The 21,226-nt window shown below is 36.3% G+C and overlaps 1 protein-coding gene across 3 annotated transcripts in view; it reads left to right on the top strand.

The window, feature by feature from the left end:
* LOC137921926 (SUN domain-containing ossification factor) overlaps positions 1 to 21,226 on the top strand; it is a 133,498-nt gene that overhangs the window by 64,730 nt on the left and 47,542 nt on the right. Inside the window, exon 1 of one of the 3 annotated variants that reach the window (XM_068764724.1) lies at positions 17,359 to 17,583. The exons of 1 other annotated variant lie outside the window; for it this stretch is intronic. The gene's annotated coding sequence lies outside the window, so the exon portion shown is untranslated. Of the gene's footprint in view, positions 1 to 17,358; positions 17,589 to 21,226 lie in introns of those variants that run through there. One more of the 3 variants, XM_068764725.1, reaches the window with a different exon arrangement.

Genomic DNA, 21,226 nt, shown 5'->3' with positions numbered 1-21,226 from the left:
GATTGAAAAATTTATGGAGGACTGGATTCGTAGAAAACACTCAAAACTAGACGTAAAAAAGCAAACTGTTGAAATGTCAATACGACTTATATACTAAATTATTATTTTCTTATTAATATGACATAAATGTTAAAACTTAACAAATAACACTTATATCTGTTTCCCTAGTTATTAAGATCAACGTTACGTGTTGTTTTTCCAATAAATAATTGAGAAAATGAACTAGATATAAGCCGCTTTCGACCGGTCGCAAAGGAAATTGCGGACTAGGCGTAAATACAGCAATTGATATCCTACAGCTGTAATGATGATATCACTTTATCAAAAAAATGCACCGAGCACTATTCGGTACACTAATTAGTTGTCTCAAACCTGTTATAGCATGAACACGAAGTCTACCAATGGGAGAGACCTTTAAAAGGAACAAGTTGGCAAAAATAATAATTGTTTATAAGACTAAACAAAATAAATACATAAATATATAATAAGTGTAGTGTGAAAATAAGAAAATAATAGTTAAATTGTAAGAAATGTAAATATAATAATAAAGCAAGCAAAATGTAAATCTATAGTATACGGTAGAAAGTCGACGAAAGTGAGGTGATTAATAAAAGGATTAGTAAAGAATGTGTTTGAATTTGAATTTCTTTTTGTAATAAAAGATGAAAAAGCAAATTGTATGTAGAAAATTATTGGAATCAGGCGTTACCTCGCGGAAGTCCATCCTAAGTAAGAAAGGGACCAATATTTAGACACTTCCGCACATGCAGTGGTAGTCGTGCAATAAAGTGCACCGCCCGCCAGCCCGCTGATAAATGCGTATGCGGCAAAAAATGCGAATCACACAACCGCCATCGCCAAATTACTCAACACGTGATTCACCCCCCCACGGGGCATCTTCAGGAGTTATGTTACACCGATTAGTGCTCTATGTTTGGCACTAATCGGTGTAATGTAGAAAAAAATGTTTTATTAAAATATGTTACAGTTTACCCAAGATAGGGGAAGTAAGAGACCCCCCCCCCCTCCCAAACGGTGACCAAAAAAAGATCAGTTATTAAATAATAATCAGGCCACCAGATGAACGATTTTACCGACATTAGCAGTCAGAATTCCATCGGTCACTTGACACGAGACAGCTGTGATCGCCCAACCTCGCTTATCTGTCCATATAATTATACTCGTATTCCTATAAAAGGTAGGCAGGGTTAGTAAATAAATGGCACTGAGACTGCGCGCTTGAATACTGAGATAATTTCTCACGCTCGACTCCGTTATGCATCTGTAGAAATGTCTCCGTGGGTATTTTTTAAAATTATTTTTCATTTAATTAATTTTATAATAATCACTAGTTTTCTCTTTGGTTACGTGGCCTGAATAATAATTAATGATCTATTGTGTAGAAGTACATAATAATAATATTTAATCGTAGAGATTAATTCCGACTATACTATATAGTAGTTTCTTAATATTTTCGTTGAGATACGAGCATAAAAGCAATACCTCTTTCATATAAAGCATTGAATAAATAAATCAACTATGTTTGCCTGTTCAGCGTTTTGACGTCATCCAATGTAATCAAATAAAAATTTCGAGTACCATCAAGCGATACAAAAACATAATTTAAAACCTTATTTTTCAATAAACGAATATTTAAATGATAAGAATCCTTGGTAGTGATGCAGCTTGATTATTTTTATTTCATTTAGGCTATACCTGATACAATTTATATGTAGAAATCCATTTTAAAACATGTGTAGTTGTAGAGTTTCTTCCTGCTTCTTCTCCACAACTGTAAACTTGTAAAGCACAGTAGAGTCAAAAATAAAATAGATTAAAAAAAGTTGTCGATCAACAAGCATTCTCTTAAAAGTTCCAATGTTGAATAAATGAATTTTATCTTTATTATTAAAATGAAAAAATATGTAAAGCTATATACGAAAAAAATAGAAGACTTATTTTTGTCAGTAACAGTTGTATATCATTAATATATTAAATCAATAAAAAATGATATTAGATGTACACCTTTTTTATTTTTTGTTTGAGACTGCGACCAGATAATAGCTTTTGATGGAAGAAAATTTGTTTAGGCAATTTGTATTTTAATATTGTCCTTGTTTATATATTAAATAATAATAGTCAAAAGACGCTCACTGCATGGTATAGACATCCCAAAGATCGATAATATATTATCTGTATTATAAATCTGTGTAATCTGTTTAAAATTAAAATATTATTCGGGGCTTCTTACTGCATGTTTAAATGTTATTACGTTTGGCGTGGAAGCTCAGAGCAAGCTTAAAAACGGCTATTACATTTGAGAAAAGCAAAAAGCATTCAATTTATTTGCAAATTTAACTAGGCGGTGTTTATAGTACTATACACGTATTAATTTAATAAATATGAACAAGTTACAGGGATTTACAATGCATGTAAGAATAATACATTTATTGAAGGCAAAATAATGCACTAAATGTAAAATTTAATTTTTCGTAGTTGAGAAAGTCGTTCTTTAGAACCAAAATATCCGCGATTGCATTTCTCTCTCTCTCTCTCGCTCCTTTCTCTCTTGCTCTCTCGCTCCTTTCTCTCTCTCTCGCTCCTTTCTCTCTTGCTCTCTCGCTCCTTTCTCTCTCTCTCGCTCCTTTCTCTCTCTCGCTCCTTTCTCTCTCTCGCTCCTTTCTCTCTCTCTCGCAACTTTCTCTCTCTCTCGCTCCTTTCTCTCTCTCTCTCTCTCTCGCTTTCCTTCTCTTTCTCGCCTGCTACAAAGATCGCTACTAAAACCTGTCTTGCACTGCCCGCATTCATCGACTTTCCGCAACCTTGACTATGTCGTCAGTCCACAGAGTACCAGCTCGTGGTCGCCACTTGAGAACCTTTTGTTTGCACGAGCGATGTACCTGTCCATTTCAGACGAGCAATTGTTCGTGTCTTCATTGCTCTTTTTATTTCAGTTGAAAGTGTTCGCTGTTTTTTTTTTGTTGCAAATAATGACATTGTTTTCGATGTGCGGTGTTGGCGCGAAATGTGCTCTCTCTATATTATCTCTTCCTGCGTCAATTTATTTGCGTAATCGCTCTAGTGTTTTATGATATTTATACACCACGGTACAATGTTTACGGGAGGAAAGTAGAATGGAATGTTTATACGTGAAGTTATTATTGCGCGCGCGCATCTATGTTTTGTTCTAATGATATATATACGGCGATACGACGCGTCCGTGACAGTGTTGCGCAACTCTGTTGTAATATATGAACATTAGATGTGATGTTACGTATTGAAACAATATTATTTGATGGTAAAAATTAGTAACAATAAAATCTAGATAGAACTAAAACTACTCTATGATGAGTCGTTTCAGGTCATATATGCCTATTGCAAAAATATCTTTGTATAAAAGTAATAAAAAAGATGAATGAAATAGGTAAAGTTGTTATGTCCTCGAGTTAGTGCGATGACGATGGGAAAAGGGTTTTATAAATGTGTGTATTGTATATTTATAAAATATGACTATCGTCGTTTGTGCCCATAGACGAACATTTCAAGGCATATGCCTCCCGCAAAGATGTCTGTGGTGGAATATACCTTAGTCGCCTCGTTATATGTTGGCGATCGCGTTGTGGTATTATGGTAGCCCAGATGACGCTGCTGCTCATCCCCTGGAAACTTATTATCGAGCAGGGCCAATCCTATATAATGATGCAAAAAGTGTGAATTATATAACACTGTCTCGGGAATCGAACACGCAACTTACGAATGCAAGTTTCAGTGCTCTACCGCTACTCTACTGTTTTAAATGATTGCTTCTTAAATCGATAATATCTCTACTTTTGAGATAAAAGCTTCTCATATGGTAGTCTTTTTTATTGTAGTCTCTATCAAATTGAACTCTTCTGGATGTTTTTCCTTTCTTACGAAAGTATTGCTGATATCATTCCAGCCGTGAGACGTTCACTACTGGACCTTTTTTTTGGTATCGAGTGGGAAATCTATCTAGATTCTTCTAGATCTATCCAGAGGGTAGGGGGTACCTTGAATCTATTAGACTCAAGGTACCCTACCCTCTGGAGGATGGACAGGATTATGTGGGAATCCTACTCTATGACTCTTTCGGTGGTCGTCTTCGGTAACTGGGGCGGGGCTTCCGAACCACTTACGAAACTAAAAAAAAATTGCATATAGTATTTGCGTTGGTCGGAACAGATTCTGTAAGCTGTGATTGTAAGTCACCGCCCTTAACCACTAGACTTACAGTACTTGTAGCGAGTTTAATTATTTTAAAAACAATGCGGGACTTTCACAAACTTTCCCTACTTCAGCGATTCTTTTCTGCGTCGAAAAGTTTCTAGATCGGTATCGTGCGGTCGTGCCGAACGCTTTTGACATTACTGAAGAAGGCGCGGGGTGAGCGTTCATGTCAACGCCAATTAGATCTGCCTGCGCTGACATTGCCTAACTGTATATCTTTAAAACTTGGAGCAAAACTTTAAAATTATATTCAAGTTATAGCAACCACTAGAATTGCTCGTGTGAGTGCCATTGGGCAGGACATTTTGGACCTTACCTTTCTGCCGCTCCGGGTCCTCTTGTCTCCATCTGAGGTAGTAGCAGTTGAAGTATTGGTTAAATTAGTCGACTTGGGGATTAGAGGGATGACCTGATTAGGTCATTTCAAGGTCTTAGATAGGCACCCAAAATTCTTCACAATAGAATTACGGGGCAAGCCCTCTACTGTCTCAGTCGACAGACTGAAACCTGCCTATCTGACTAGGGAAGTTCAAGTCCCTAATCAGGTCATCCTTCTAATCCCCAAGTCGACTAATTTTTAGTGGCGCGCGATATGCACACCACAACATATTGCTCACGAGCCAATTGATGAAGGATAAAGCCGAGGGGAGTCGCTGGATATGGAAAGCGCAAGATCAATCATCGTAGCCACCTTCAGAGCAGGTCTATACCTGTCAGTGGGCGTCCATCGGCGGATATTATAACGATGATGTATAGCAACCTTTAGATCCTCTCTGGGACACTTGAATTGGATTCCTAAACGTGACCTACCAAGCCAAGATCATTACTCAAGGGTGCGTTCAATTATTCCGTGGATCGAGATATTTTTTGGAAAATTTGTCGCATACTATGTTACGCTATATTTGTTGTTCATCGGCTGTGTGTATTGCGTGTATTCGTTGTGCCGCTGGCGTGGAAGTAATGTTGCTCCTTCATCCTAGACATCTACCTAGACTACTTCTACTTATCTAGGCATAATAGTAGACATAAATCTTACTTTAGGTTATATTTGCACTATTGCACAGTTAGACATTTCTTCAAGTCTTCAAAAAATGCTTTTATTTATTTATTTAATATTCTTTATTGTATACGTTAAGATAAATTTAATAAGTAATGCATTTATTTCAACTTTTACCAATTTATCTTTTATTTTAGTTATTACCCTAAAGCGATTCAGTTGAGAAAAAGCTCCAAAGATTGTCCTAAAACAATACGAGTTATATATAGTACGTCTCTTTTTTGAACTCTTTTTTTTAATAGATTTTAAGACTACTTATTCTCAAAGGATTCTAGAATGTTCCATTTTTAAAATCAAACGACTATCGGAAAAGCGTAAATTGCTTTAAGTTCCGTTTACTCCGATAATTTCTGAAAAAAATATTGTTGTTTCAGCCCTTAGACATCCAATACTAGGCATATGCTTCCCCCAAAGAGACGCTATGGGGAGATATACCATAATTGCCACTCGCCAATCGTGTAGTACACAGAGGATGCTGCTGCCAATCCTCTGAAAACTTAATTGTGAGCAGTGGCAATGCTACATAATTAATGCACAGTGTGAATAATACATAAAACTATGACCCGGGAATCGAATCCCCGACCTACGATTGTAAATCACAGTCCTTACCGTTGTGTTAACACTGATCATCATGTAAGGAAAATATAAATAAATAAATAGCGAAGTACATAAGGTCAGCGCTAGAAATACAGACAAGTTTATTATACCTTTCTCTAGGTACCATAAAATTAGTTACTCTTGTAGGCAAGTGTGTAATAAACTTGCATGTAATACCTCTAAATTATCATGCAATAAATTTAAATGTTTTATTGAACGGAAGTTGTAAAAAATCCTATTCCTCGTTTCATCCCGTAGACGCCCACTGTAGGGCATAGGTCGACCCCAAAGATAGGGGTATACCGTAATCGCCACGCTTTGCAGACGGGTTGGCGATTGCAGTTTGGTATTATGTAATAAAAGTTACCAATATTTAGCCACTTCCGCACTTGCAGTGGTAGTCGTGCAACAAAGTGCACCGCCCGCCAGCCCGCTGATAAATGCGTGCCAAACACTGGGTGATAGTGCACTAATCGGTGTAACATAACTCCTGAAGATGCCCCGCGGAGGGGTGAAACACGTGTTGAGTGATTTGACGGTGGCAGTTGTGTAATTCGCATTGTTTGCCGTATACGCTTTTAAGTGACTAAATATTGGTCCTTTTCTTACTTAGGATTGACTTCCGCAAGGTAACGTCTGATTTCATTAAATGTTTGGTATTATGTTATACAGAGGACGTCGCTGCCTATCCTTTGGAAACTTGTTTATGAGCTGTGACAATCGAATCCGCGACCTGCGATTGTAAGTAAAACTACACCACGTCTAATGGCTTGTTCATCTTATATAGGCGAACCATTTGACCTCTTCCTCGTCTTTTGTTAGGAAATAACTAGATTTACGCTGGTAAATGTTTGCTTAGAAGAAACCTATACACTCTTGTCTTGGAGACTACTTAGTTTATAGTTGCGGCTGACCAGATTATTGTGCACGTAATTTCTTGCTGTCCCGTGTATGAAGGCTTTAGAGTGGCTTGTGAAAAGGAAATGGGTAAGAGCATTTGCTTTCGGCAGCATCACTTCCCTTTTGAAGGAGGAGGAGAACAGCCACACGCTCCTGCTGTTTTATAACAGTGTGATGGGTGATGTAATTAAGCGTAACGAAACCGTGTAACATGAAATGTGGCGAGGAATGAGAGGTGATGCGTAAATGTAATGTAAATGAATGCTGTGAGAATTATCGAAAATATGAAGAATGAAAGATGGAAGAAAGAGAGAAATTGTGAAGGATGAGAAAATAGGAATGTTTATATCTCTGTTCTAAAAAATAAGATAGGGTAAAGAGTATAAAAAAAAATAAATTATAAAAAAAGAAGAAATAAAAGATAGATACCTCTTTGACTACATCGTCGCTTTCCATCAGGCGAGTTGGTGGTTCAAAGCGGACAGTAAAAGATTAAAAAAAAACATAGGATAAGGAGAAAGAGAATAAAAAAGTTACAATTGGTTGGTAACAATGAGGCCAGTAGGTTGTTTCATTACTTGACTCGGTGTGACTTGAGAGTCTTCATTGATAATAATATAAATAAATATATAATGTTTTTCTACATTGTCAAAGGAAGTGCATTTCACGGGATGTTACTTCAACTTGCTCCGTCAGTGGCTCGACCCAGTTAGTTCATGATGCGGAGCCAACGTCCTCCCGGGTGTTACGTTCATCGCTTTGACATTTCATCGCGGGCCGAGTACCGGAGATGAGATCTTTAGTATTTGGCGCGTGTAACGGGTAGTGTATTTTCGTTAGTCACTCATCTGGTATGTCGTACATAGTTCATGTTTGTTTTTTTTTATTTCTTTCGATTGGTGCATAATGTATCTGTTATAAAAGTATGATACACACAGGGTGATTGAAAATAGGTGTAAAAGATTATTAAAGTAGTAAATGTAGCACATTTGCTGACAAATAATATACAGTTCGTCCTATGCAAAATTCAAAAAGCATTTTTAAAATCGGCCTTTGTACTGGCAATTACCTGTCTCATTCCTACAGAAAAAGTAAATGAATGTAATATTTCTTTTTTAAAATACACGTTGATTAGAAATAAATAGAAAAAAAACATAAGTATCTCCAATCATCTTTTATATTATTAATGGATTATCAAAATACACGAAACTTATAGTTTACTAGATCTAGATATGTATCGATAGATATGTAGATAGTCAAATTTGTTTCTTTTCAGTTACATTTGCGCGGTATTTCTTAGAGAAAATTTTATACGTTATTGAATTATGTACTGGTTTTGAAATGAATATTTTTCACCGATACCCGCAGAATAAACTGAAACGAAAGTATATATTACTGTAGTGTAAGTAAATTTGAACACGAAAACATCTGATACATCGGTAATTAACTCTGATTTGATACATCGGAATTAAGTGCTTTCACCTTAAAGCGTCTAACTTGCTTGTATCACCGTACATGGAATTACTTCTGGTCAATTATCCTACAGTAGTATCCGAATACTCTGCGTTCTATACGGAGGCGTTTATTTTTTACTCACTTCCCCTTCCTATATAGGCTATTTTTAATCATAGTCTTGTCTATCACGCTCGTCATATATATCTATATAAAACTGGTTACAACTGCGAATTCAATTCTCGATTGGGGTGCAGTTTAAGTCTAGAGGAAAATAACCTAAAGCAACGGTATGTTAGTATATAGAGATCGCCCAATCAACGAATAGTACGTCAAACATTATTCCCTAGTGCTGTCTCGCTCGCACAGTACCTACCACACACAGACCTGTGCGTGTTCACTCACCCACTAGTTGTACTACGCAATACGTTTAGATATAGCGGCAAAATAAAGAAGCCGATTGTTCCACCGTCTTACAACGCGAACGGCGTGGGAGATCCAACGTAGGATCAGTATTATTCCTTAGATCCTCACTCCACACACTACACTAACATCAACACTGATACGACCAGGTGAGCCTCGTCTTAGCTGTCTCGACCACCATCAGATTGTCAAATGTTCTGAATGAAATAGTTCTGAAAAACCAATGCTAGCTTGTAGAGTTGACGGACCCTTCCGCTCCGTGAACTCTTATCCGACGAAGCTGTAAAAGCTAACTTCATCGATACAATACAATAGACGCCGAATAAAGTAAGAGAAGCAGAGAACCAAGAAACGTGGGAACAAGCCAGAAGAGAATCAAGACCAAAATCGATTAGCAACAATCGACAAGCAATATTGAATGCAGTGTTTCTCGAACTTTTACTCAACGACCCCTCTCCTACAAGTACAAAAATTAAAAATTGCAATACATCGCATCTGCTGAATATCTTGTTCTAAGAGTTATTAGAAAGGTTGTTATAACATATTTACACAAGCACAGTGCTTATAAAATTTTAAATGAACTTAAAACTCTAGTTCTTACTGTTGTTAAGGTAAGTTAGGTGTATTGTAAAGTGAATGCCCAGTTAATTTGCGTATTCTATTAACTCTAAAACATCGCGTCGTATCTCTAAATTAACATGTTGAGCCACTGAAAGGGTCAAACCGCATACACTGGCCCCTTACGCAAACTATTGTTCTAGAATGTTACAGGACGCGTATCAAATTAAACTACACTGATATGTTATATCTAATTTAAACTTTATTAACAGGAAATAAAGTATGTATTCCTTTGATAACTATTGAATCGATAGCCAACGAAACGTGACGTCTCGATGTTACCACAGCGACACCGGTGTCTATTTACCAAAATCCAACACAGAACATAAACAAATTTGTTTAAGTTAAAATGACCGATGACCTAAGTAAACTCAAGTATTTTACGCTGTTCCTATCGAAAGTTTCGTAATTGTGACTTTAAAAAAATAAGTTTTGAGTGCTTAAAGAGGAATAAACTTGATGTCAATTAGCTTTACGTTTCCAAACTCCGTGTCGATTCGATGACATTTGTAAATCGAAGTTGGCAAATGTACTTATGTATGTACGTGTAATATTTTTCCATTGCACTCGAGTTGCAACATTCGTCGCTGCTACTCGAGGTAATTGATAATTTCGTATTGACTAAGCCTTACACACATGATTACCGTGTAGTACCACGACATATGTGATGCCTCTTTGGAACATAAACTTGAAAAGAATATATTTTTTTAATCAACTTGACCACATTTCTACGGCCATTGTCTTAGATTATTATCAAATAAGATTGTTTACCTTTTTATGCCAAAACTTGACAGACGTTTTGATGTCTTAGATAAGAACAATTAATATGAAGCTCAATTCGAACTGTCAAATGCCTAGTTTGAATAATTATTATATCTTCTGTTATACCTATTATAATAGTGAAGAAAAAGTACAATGGGTGGTCTTGTCCCACATAGCAATTTCTTACAGACAATCAAAGTATAGAAATAGAATAAGGATAAATAGTGGGTAGTTGAAGTGTATATACAAACATATATTTCTTCATAAGTTTTTGTATAATATTCTAAAAAAAAAATGCAAGGATATTCTGCGTTAAGAAACTTGTTAAAAAAGATGAAAATTGATATAAATGTTCTCAAAAACGTTAGTTTACGATATCTTCAAACAATTTTGGAGTGTAAAATACGGAGTTTGAGGCAGCAGAGGGCCGATGGCTTGACCTAAATTTTTAATGCACCTTTGAGAGCCTTTAAGGTTTTGATCAACCTTGTTTAGGTTTGGGTGGTAATATTTAACATTTCAATTGATTGTGAGGCCACTCTATTTAATTAACGTCCTAATATATATTTTTTATAGTTATAGAATATGTTTGATTGTATCGCCTGATGTTAAGCAATGACGAGGTCTACGATGGTTAAAAGAAACCTCTTAAGAACCTCTTAAGTTATAATTTTCTGGAAAAAATTACGCCGGTAAGTTGTTCGATTTATTGAACTGTTCGCAATATTAAAGTGGTAGCAAATCGCTTAGTACTGTTAGAAGGGTTTTTCAACCGTCTATCGATGTTCTGAATCCGTGAGTTAGTTGTACAATGGAAGAAAAGATATGGGGGAATAAATTCATGTAACTCCACACTCTTCAATAAAAAGTTAGTATGTAGTAATAATCCGATTAAAAAGCATACATAACACTAATATGTCAAATATTTGACAGCTAATAAAAGATATTTTAATTTACTACACTTTGTATGGGAATAGCTCTGTTGTAACTATATTCCTTATAATTTGAATAATTTATTCTACAATAACAAATATTTTTCGAAACGAAAACGTAATGACGCATTTTAGTGATATCGAAATAAATATTTTTAAATTTAAAATCACAATTCACTATTTAATTAAACATTACTAAGAAGGAAAAGAACGTTTTCGACATAACAACAATCAGGTACCAAGCGATCCGTATGTATAATGAAGCCAATAATTATCGTTTTCAACAGCAAGTGTTATTGTTTGGAAACGCTTACACGAAGCATCACGACGGCTAACAACTGCATCGCATAATACGGGGATGCCGGTTCAAAGTATTTAACTATCATTACATGCAGTAAGTCAAACCAGTACGTTTGAGCACTATGCAATACAACGTGTAGGGGTTACGGCAAAGATTTCTCTTAAACACTACATTGTATGTCTTATTACTTCTCGTAGTTCTATTGCCAACTTGTTTAGGAAGTATTATTAAAGATAAAATTATAGAAAAATCTTTAAATTTAAAGTTACAAGTCATATCTTTTTTTACTGTGTTCATATTTTGTCCTATGGGTACTCCATAGGATTAACATCTTATAGTCAACAGCGATTGGTGCTGAAATAACACGTTAGCAGGCATAAATGTGTTAGAAAAACAATACGAATTTTATTACTGATAAAAAAAACTTAAATAAGAAAGGAGGATATATTTTATCAGAAATGGGGAGAATTGTAGACGAATGATAGTCGACGTAGTCCAGTGGATTGGCAAGTTGAAAAGTGCAAATAGCGCAGTATTGAAGTCGCTAAGACCTTAATGTTCATGGATACCATGGACTTGCAGCCTGGAACTCCCGCTCTCAAGTTGAACAGACAGCAGTGATAAGGAAGTAGGAGCACGCTGTTTGCAGTTCGCTTCTTACTGGTACTATAGGAAATCTAAGTGGAGGCCTATGCTCCGTGTGGTTATCCTATGTTATATCCTGTTTTATCAATATCTTAAAAATGGGAAGAAGAAATGGGAGAAGTGAGACCTAACTTAGAGTCAAAACACGAATATACCTTTATCGATCAAGTACAAAAGGCGGAATTTATTTAGACTTTAACAAGAATTTTTTATGTAAGAAAAGGACCAATATTTAGCCACTTCCGCACATGCAGTGGTAGTCGTGCAACAAAGTGGTCCGCCCGCCAGCCCGCTGATAAATGCGTATGCGGCAAACGATGCGAATTACACAACTGCCACCGTTATACCACTCAACAAGTCTTTCACCCCTCCACGGGGCATCTTCGGGAGTTATGTTACACCGATTAGTGCCAAACACAGAGTGCAAAAGAAATTTTTGGTAAAACTCTCTTCGGTATACTTATTTATATAAAAACAAGAGAAGCGGTAACCTATCATACCTTATACTTCGGCGTTTCATGGATTTATTGCGCACGTATCGCCTTATAAGTAGAGGTCGATTACGGTTCTCGGGGCTGACGGTCCGTGCAGCATGTTTATGGATGCTTCTTTGTAATGCATTGGCTTACACCTTTTTTTTTTTTTTTTCGGTTGGGGAAATCTTCTGGTATTCAAGATGCCCTGCCTCTGGGGGGAGGACAGGGGTATGTGGGATTCCTACCCACTAAAACCCCCCCCGGTGGTCGCCCTCTGCGCTAAACGGGGGACCGCGGTATCTCCCGATCAGGGATCGCCACGCGGTCTTCCCTTGCGCCTTACTATTTTTCGATAGCCCGTCCCGGGGTATGCGTGGATACGCTACCCCCGAAACCCTCGTGGTACTATCACGATGGTTCGGGACCACGTCGAACCATCCTCCGCCTCAGAGTCGCCGAAGCTAATGGGAGTTTAGGGCCCCCACCCTAAACTTCCGCGACTCCGAAGGCCCCGTTCATGGTAGGGGAGCACCATTCCTCGGAGGGCCGTCGCGAGGCACGTCTCTGCGCTGACGGCGTCGTCTCCGAGCGGGATCTGTCCTCTGCCGATCCCGTTCGGCTGCCTCCTTCTGGACCATGACGGTCTCACAAAAAGAGGCCACGGCCCTCCACGCCGATGACCCATTCAGCATCGCCGACACGATTGCTGGCAAGGAAAGGTCCTGTCCGATCTCGTCCGCCAGAATCCGCCGCTCCGACTGCCACGCCGGACAGACCGCAAACGTGTGCGAGGCGGAATCCTGGGCGGCTCCTCCGCAGTGGAAGCAGTTCGCCGTCGCTTCGCGACCAATCCTATACAGGTAATCACCAAAGCAACCGTGCCCGGTGATCATCTGCGTAAGCCTGTAGGTGAGCCTTCCGTCTCGTCGCAGCATCCAGGTCTCGAAGACGGGCAGGATCGCTCCAACGACGCGTCTGCGCGCATTGGCTTACACCTTCACTGACAAGACACCTCTCCTTACCTAGCTAAATCTTAAATTATCCTACCAATGCTGGTTTGAACGCGCGTTCCAGAAATAAGCTGTTGTAACAGCAGGCTGTAAAGAATATCGTTGCTATACCTTTCGATTCTGCCTCCACGGCACACAAATCTACTAACGATGACTAATATAAAAAAAAAAAAAAAATGCGTTTTTTCATGAACTTTAAACTGCACTATAACCTACAAAGACAGTACGACAATAAATATGCATTGACATTCAATAAAGTGCACTTTTATTTATACTGATCACGTGCCGGGGTTAACGCGCCAGGATGTGTCAATTAATAACCGACTCCGAGCTCTTTTACACTGACGTTAATTGTTTCCAGAGGTCACCAATCTTCGGTACTTTTTTGAATTAAACATTTTATTATACGCACTAAGATGAATTTTTTGAAATATTCTAACTAGTTGATACTGCGTAGACCTCCTATTAGGTTAACCGATTGCATAGTTAAGGTCACAGGAGGTCAATAAATGCGAGAAGCGCAAGGTCCGTCAACGTAGCTATCTTTGAGGAAGGACTATGCCTTGAAGTGGGCATCTTTTGGCAAATATGATTATGATGATGTTTGTTTAACTTAAAAGGTTTATAATAGTGGAAATAACAGAGATAAGCCATTGCCCACAATTAGGATACAAAAACCTTGTATTTTATTGTAAATTCGTGGTATTAATATAGGTTTCAATTTATTTTGAATTTAATTTCTGTGAGAAAAGGTTGCCAACACCTGTATTACATATCTACCACTTGTGGTTGTATATTTAACAAAACTTTCAAAGGGATAACACGCGGTATACCGGATGCGCGACACTCGTCAAATGCTATTTCCAATTGTGTATTTATAACTACGGCTTAATCTAATTTGGTTGTACGAACCCGGAACAATTAAATGCGTTTCGTTCTTTTATTAGTAAGAATAGAATCGGAATTCTTTAAAGATCATTGGCGATTGGTAGACTAGTTACTCGTTACAAATAGAGACAAGTTTTTCAATTGCTAATTATTGATTTAGATATTGCGGGTTCAGAAGAGCTGGAGCGTTCAGACGTGTCTAGACACGACAGATGTTGAACTAATTCATCGAAAAAGCTGTTTAAAAGGTTCATATCTACGTAATAACAGAGCTTTGGAATTAATTGCTGTAACTATAAAGTGGTTATTTTATTTGGCAACCGTATTTAGGGACATCTGTTCCTCTCTGCCTTATGTAATGTCCTGACTTTACATATTCGGGTAAATCATTTTTAGTTAAAATTTTAGTTTCTCATTTTCTTTCTATTATTTCGTCCTTCACAATATCTATCTTTCCATCTTTATTTAATTCACCTGCCTTAAGGCCTTGCTCGACTCCTGTACTACTCATGAGTTTTGTTTTTATTTATTGCATTCTGCACTACCTTTCTGCTAAAACTTAAGAATGATAGGCGCAGTTGGTCGTACTATACAGTGGTGTTGAAATGATCTCTATAACCCATCTGAGTTTGCTATACACTCCTTTCATATAAGGACGCGTTGAAGAATGTTGTTACTGGGAAAGCTAATTTTATACTAGTTTCAATCAATATGAGTTCTTTTCAAACTCTTTGGCGAAGACCCCAACATACATAATTTAAATAAAAAATTCAGGGTCGAGTAAGACCCCACAATCAAAGAGGAACTTACTGTGTTAATATTGTGTAAAATTACAAGTTAAAATAAATAAATAAATAGAAAAAGTTGTTTACAAATAAGAAGTAAAAGAAAATAAACTAGTATAATAGTACCTACCCTACTAGTAACTGAGGCTTTGATATCTCATCTCTAAATCAAAATATATTATGATTTTCAAAAATTAAAAGTTGTGAGATGTCTGAAAGAAATGTAAATAATATAAGAATTTGTCAAGCAAGAAAGATAAAGAATAGAAGTAGAAAGAGTATGAATGGTAGGAGAAAATAAAATTAATATTTTATATTTTAATTATTACATCTCATTAAAAACCAAGTTCCTATTCCACATGTAGGTGCGAACAAGAGGTCTCCAAAAACGTAGATTTTAAAGGAAACCGTATATAATTGCAATGTACAAATGAATAAAATATAAGTGAATATTAAGTAATTCATATATTCGACTATTGATTATCGAGCCCGTGTCCTGCGGTTGTAAGTCAGATATTTTTATTGGTTTTGGGGTGGAAATCTAGTCGTTTAAGATATTCTGCATCAGGAGGTTGCATAGGATCAAGTGGGATCTATCTACTAACACCCTCTTGGTCGTCTTCATCGAGAGGGATTCCTGTAACTTAATTAAAACTTTTTTTATGACCACAGTCCTTCAACTCTGATTCACCAAATCTTTTTCGTTACAACTGTTAGAGTAATACATAGGTATATAGATATATTTGAAATTTATGTCTTGTCTAGATTGCGTTAAACATATCACGTAAACAAAATATTCGCACAAGACTCTTTCCACGCGTTTTGCGAATCTTACTGCTATGTTATACCAATAGACTTAACAATTTCTTCATATGTCATGTACACTGTACGTAAAATCGCACCTATTTCCTAAGTTGGCAATACTCCACCAGCCATTACGACAAATGTTTGTTTGAAATACTATCCAGCAACAATGGGCTCATTAAGCTTACCATTCGCGTCGGTCATGACATTAAAGAGCTCACAACTGTTCAAATATCTTGATTCTAGAAGAAACTTTGATACTGCGTCAAGATAAATTAAACTAAATATCTCAGTGATTTTAGATAAAGACTATTTGTAATAGATAACACCTATTTGTACGGATATAAATAAAATATATTCGCGCAACTGTAAACTGAACCTAGGGTAAAGTGACCCGACTGGTCAGTGCATTCCAGATCGCAGATATTCGCCTAGTAGTTGATAATGTTATACGGCAGAAGAAAGCAACATTACAATGCTGATAGAAGAAGAAATACGCTACATCTTAGAATGCTGCAAAAAGGTTATAAGTGACGTAATTTAAATAAATAGGCTCTAGACGGGAAAGGATAGAATGAGGTACAAATTGGTAGGCTATGGAATATAGATATACACAAAATAAAGTAAGAATAAATTATAGTAATAACTAGAATGAAACAAATAAAAGTAAATATCGAAAGTAGTATTCTGGATGTGAAGCCGAAGAAAGGAAAATGAAGTATGGAAAGGAATTATGTATTAAGTTACTAATAAAAGAAACATGTTTGGAAGATATTGTGAAAGACGAAGTATGAGAATGAAAATAAAATTATTAAGTGAAAAAGTTATTAAGAAAAATAATCTCCCCGTGTAAACAAGACAGGGATGTGCAAGAGGGTCTCCTATAACAGAGGTCAATAAAAAATTTTGTAAATGGAGGTATCAATGACATAAAGATCATCATGGCTGAAAGCCACAGGACGTAAACTATTGGACACGAAAGTAAAAAAAACACTTATCACTTCCGTAAAGAACGTGTGTCAATGCAATTTATTCTCTATACATTGATCAGACGCCCGATTTAGCTCCGTACACTGTACCCTAAAGCCTTAGCAGCCTCCGATATGATTTTTTTTCTAAATTTTCACTCCATTTAAGGTCTAACAGATTATTGTTGTCATACGGTTGCAGGTTGACGACCCAATGTTATAGAAATTCAACACAATATCTATCTAACTTCTTATCGACTTCCCGCCAGTCTTCGGATTTCTCGCATACAACCTGTTCGCATGATATATTAAAAAAAAAAACGCACGTGACCTTGCCGTATCAGTTTCAACTGTATTCGTCAACGTTAGAAAGTCCAGTTTGAAATAACCGAGATGACGTTCGAAAACCAATTTCGCTCTCAGCGGCCAGCTCTTTGCTTGCTTCAGTAATAATTCAGTATGGCGCGTGACCGCGCACCGGACGGACGTGTGTTGCGTGTATAACGCTATTTCATCTCGACATTCGCGAATTTTACGTCGATTGATATACCGCGCAAAAATATTTATCGTTTACTAAATATAAATTAAAAAGTGTTTTAATGGAATTATTATTTGGTTGAATTGTGTTTAGTTATTGTTTAGAAACGTGATATTGCGTTTTAGTGCGAGAATCCCGTTGTATCTGGTTTTGCGAACTTCTTTCATTGTTATCCTGCGGTAAAGTAATTATAAAATACATGCCTATGATCATTGTTTCATTATATCTCATTGAACGTAATAACACTTATGTCTAATGAAAAAATTTATCATGGTTTTCATTATTTATCTAAGATTGTAACAATTGTTTTATTTACAAACGTGATAAACATTAAAGACTTTTTTGTGCGTAATTGAACCAATTAAAAAATAATAAAGCTCCAAATTTGAATCAAAGTGGACACCCTCGTTTGTTGCTAGTACAATTAATAGAACATTACACCCGGCACTATGGAATGTGGTTTTCAGTACATAACCTAACGTCTTGAGTTACGTTGCGGATTATATATGCTCCTCGGTAACATTGCAATCTAAATTATACCTTAGCTGTCAGATAATTAAAGCGATATTACATTAAGTTCAAAATTGAAAATTCATGTTTAACATTAACAAATTTGTCATTTACATTAATTTGAATTAAGAGCATTGTTGAAGTCGAATTATAATTTTTATGACGTCATCACTATATTATTAATTACTTTCATATAATCGCATGTTCGATACCATTTAAACGAATCACATTCATACAATGTTAAGTACAGATGTACTTAATATTTTTACACATGTATAGAATGCCATATATAGTGACAACTCATGCCGAGGTCCCTTTGTAGGGGCTTTTAAGCCTAGTTTCATGCAGCGTCCACCGAAGCCTACTCATTACGTGAAATAAAAGAGGCTTCACTGGGAACTCTTGAGTTTCACTACCTTAACCTAGAACCTGCAGAAATTGTAAATGAAGGGTTTTTTGTTTATAGTTATGTATTAAGAGAGAGATGTTGGAACATTCGTGAGTTATAATGGACTTAAAATTTATAATCTTTTGTTAATCTTATGTCATTGACCGTATAAATATTCAAAGACTGACTTCATTATAAAAGAATATTAGCTAGGTAAATGTTTTTATTGGACGGGATTTTCCTACTGTTGAACCACAAACAATGTTTCAGAGAAAGCCTACACAAGGTGTTTAGTTTAGTTGTAAAAGTTTTAAAGGGGGTAAATATGTAACACATTTGTCAATTAATGTATGGTACATTAAAATTGAGTTTCTGAAATTATTAGATAATATAGTGTGTGACGGAACGCAAAATCCCGCAGAAGATCTTGGGACCAGCTAGAAATCAAGACGGATCTTGGAGGCTCCGAAAGAATAACGAAATTGAGACTGTAGTAGCACAGCCAAATATCATTGGCGAATATAAAGCTCAACGAATCCGCTGGCTTGGTCACTTGGAGCGAATGGGATCGGATCGGAGCGTGAAGGTAGCGTACCTGGAAAAACCAAGGGGTCGAAGACCAGTGGGTAGACCCAGGTATCGCTGGATCGATCGCGTTGAGGCAGACTTGCGCGAATTGAATTTCAGCCAATGGCAGACGATAGCGCAAGATAGAGGAAAGTGGAAGTCTTTCGCTTCGGAGGCCAAGACCCACTTTGGGTCACTGAGCTAGCGGAGTAGTAGTATAGTAAATAACCTTTTTAAAAATTCGGTTTACTGTCTATCTCTCTAGACTTTATATGCCAGAATTTATTGACCTATTGTAATAAAAAAATAAATAAATGTAACATTTCAGAGTGATCACTTTTACTGGTTGATTGGTAATAGATTCAAAAGCTAACAAATGAGTTATATGTTCACCTCATTAGAGCTTTTAACCTATCATCCTGTATATATGCTGATCTGATCATACAGGTATTTTATCGCCTTGTGAATATCGGTGATATATTTTTCACAACTATCATGTGTCTATAAGAGGTTGTTTTCTCCTAGTCTAATTTGTTCTAATTTCAAATGTCACGATGTACGTAATTATTAAATATAAGAATAGGTATAATTCCTACGCCCAAATGTAATATTAGTATTGAGAAATGTATAAATGAAGTATATATATACAAAAATTAAATCTTTATTTCCTTTAGTGAAGTCATAACTTCAGATCGATTGTTTTCAGTTGCTTTGTAGAAGGTTCTTGTGGAAATAAATACAAAGAAATTTGACGTATATCATATACGTGTAAGAACTAATGAAACCTTTCGCTTTTAACTTCTCGCGTTTGACATAGTTCGAGTTGTATATTTACATTGTAATTTACAGTATTTAACGATCAAAGCTTTTTCATTTAATTAGTAAATGAAGCGATCGAAAATATATTACATTAGTTTATTTTTTCTATCGAAACATTTGAATGGTCACTTCAATATTAATAATTTGTTGCTATACAGTGTGTCGGGAAAGTCAGTAATTAATAATTTTCATCGTATTATCTAAACACTGTGTGAATGCCTTGATAATGAAGCGAATTATTAGCGATTAGTATAATATGATAATGTTAAAGGAATGTCGGATTATTTGTATCTATTCGATGATCAATGTAAACCAAGTATTACGAGGTTTTAAATTTTTTTAAATTAATCTTCAACTTTTAACTTATTGTTAGCTGAACTGATTGTATTGAAATGGTGATAAAAAGGAGAGAATGTAAATATAAAAAAGTGAAAAAATTATTAAAGAAAAAAAAAATACCCTGTTGCTGCCACGGTAGAAGTGGACAAGAGGTCTCTAAAAAATTTACAGGGGTCACAAAAAATTATGTCTCATTTTTAGTAGTTAGATGATATTATGAAAGTCCACCCGGAAGGGATTAAAGAGGCTTTTATTAAGTCCGAAGAACAGCCAGCAATATAGAGGATGATTGGGAATAGGTGTAAAAATTCAAAGCGGTGAATATCTAATATATAAAATTTCCATGTCACAATGTTAGTTACCGTACTCCTCCGAAACGGCTTGACCGATTTTTACCAAATTTTATATAAGTATTCAGTAGGTCTGAGAATCGGCTACTATCTATTTTCCATACCCCTAAGTGATAAGGGTGGTCCACCCCTAATTTTTATTTTTATTTTTCAGACAAATTTTTTGTTTATTATTTTATTATGATACAGCATACAAAAATACATACAACCCTAAATTTTCACCCCTCTACGATCAACCCTTAATTTTTATTTGTCTATAAAAAAATATTTTTTTTTTTGCAAAACGTTTGCGGGATCAGCTAGTATATGTATATATGTATAGTGCGCCATTTTTGAAAATCTATAGTTTTTTAACGCTTTCATGTTCGCATTTGACCACAAACTCACCTGATGGAATCCGAAGATGTGAGGATGAAGTACGCAGACTCAGTAGGTACCTATTGACTCTGACCCTGAAGATACCTGTGTTATAATTCTCGGGATATAAGTAAGCAGGCAGATCGTTCCATACTCGGGCTGTGTGAAACAGAAATGTTTAGTCGAAACGCTTGATACAAAGAGACACAGTGTAAAAAGGTTGTAGTGGGCTGACTTCCTACTCGACTTATAAAGAAACGGGGATTGTGGGATAAGGTTGTGAAGTTCTTCAGAGCATTCCCCAATTCCGTAAAAAAATGAGACTCTCAATGAGACAAACTAATTCAATAATACTTATAAGTCCAACGGCAACACGTTCTACCGAATCAAAATTCGTCTACATATATCTGGAACCATTAGGTTAGGAAACTTGAAATTTGGTAGAAGTATTTTTTGAGTAGAGGGCTGAACCGATTTGTGTTATATTTCTAG

The sequence above is a fragment of the Battus philenor genome, unplaced genomic scaffold, assembly GCF_028537555.1.
Source record: "Battus philenor isolate CCGP_79_NKW_IND1 unplaced genomic scaffold, ilBatPhil1.0.hap1 SCAF_2, whole genome shotgun sequence".
Classification (NCBI taxonomy): domain Eukaryota; kingdom Metazoa; phylum Arthropoda; class Insecta; order Lepidoptera; family Papilionidae; genus Battus; species Battus philenor.
The sequence above is the reverse complement of the archived record's forward strand: the minus strand, read 5'-3'. Positions and strand labels throughout refer to the sequence as shown.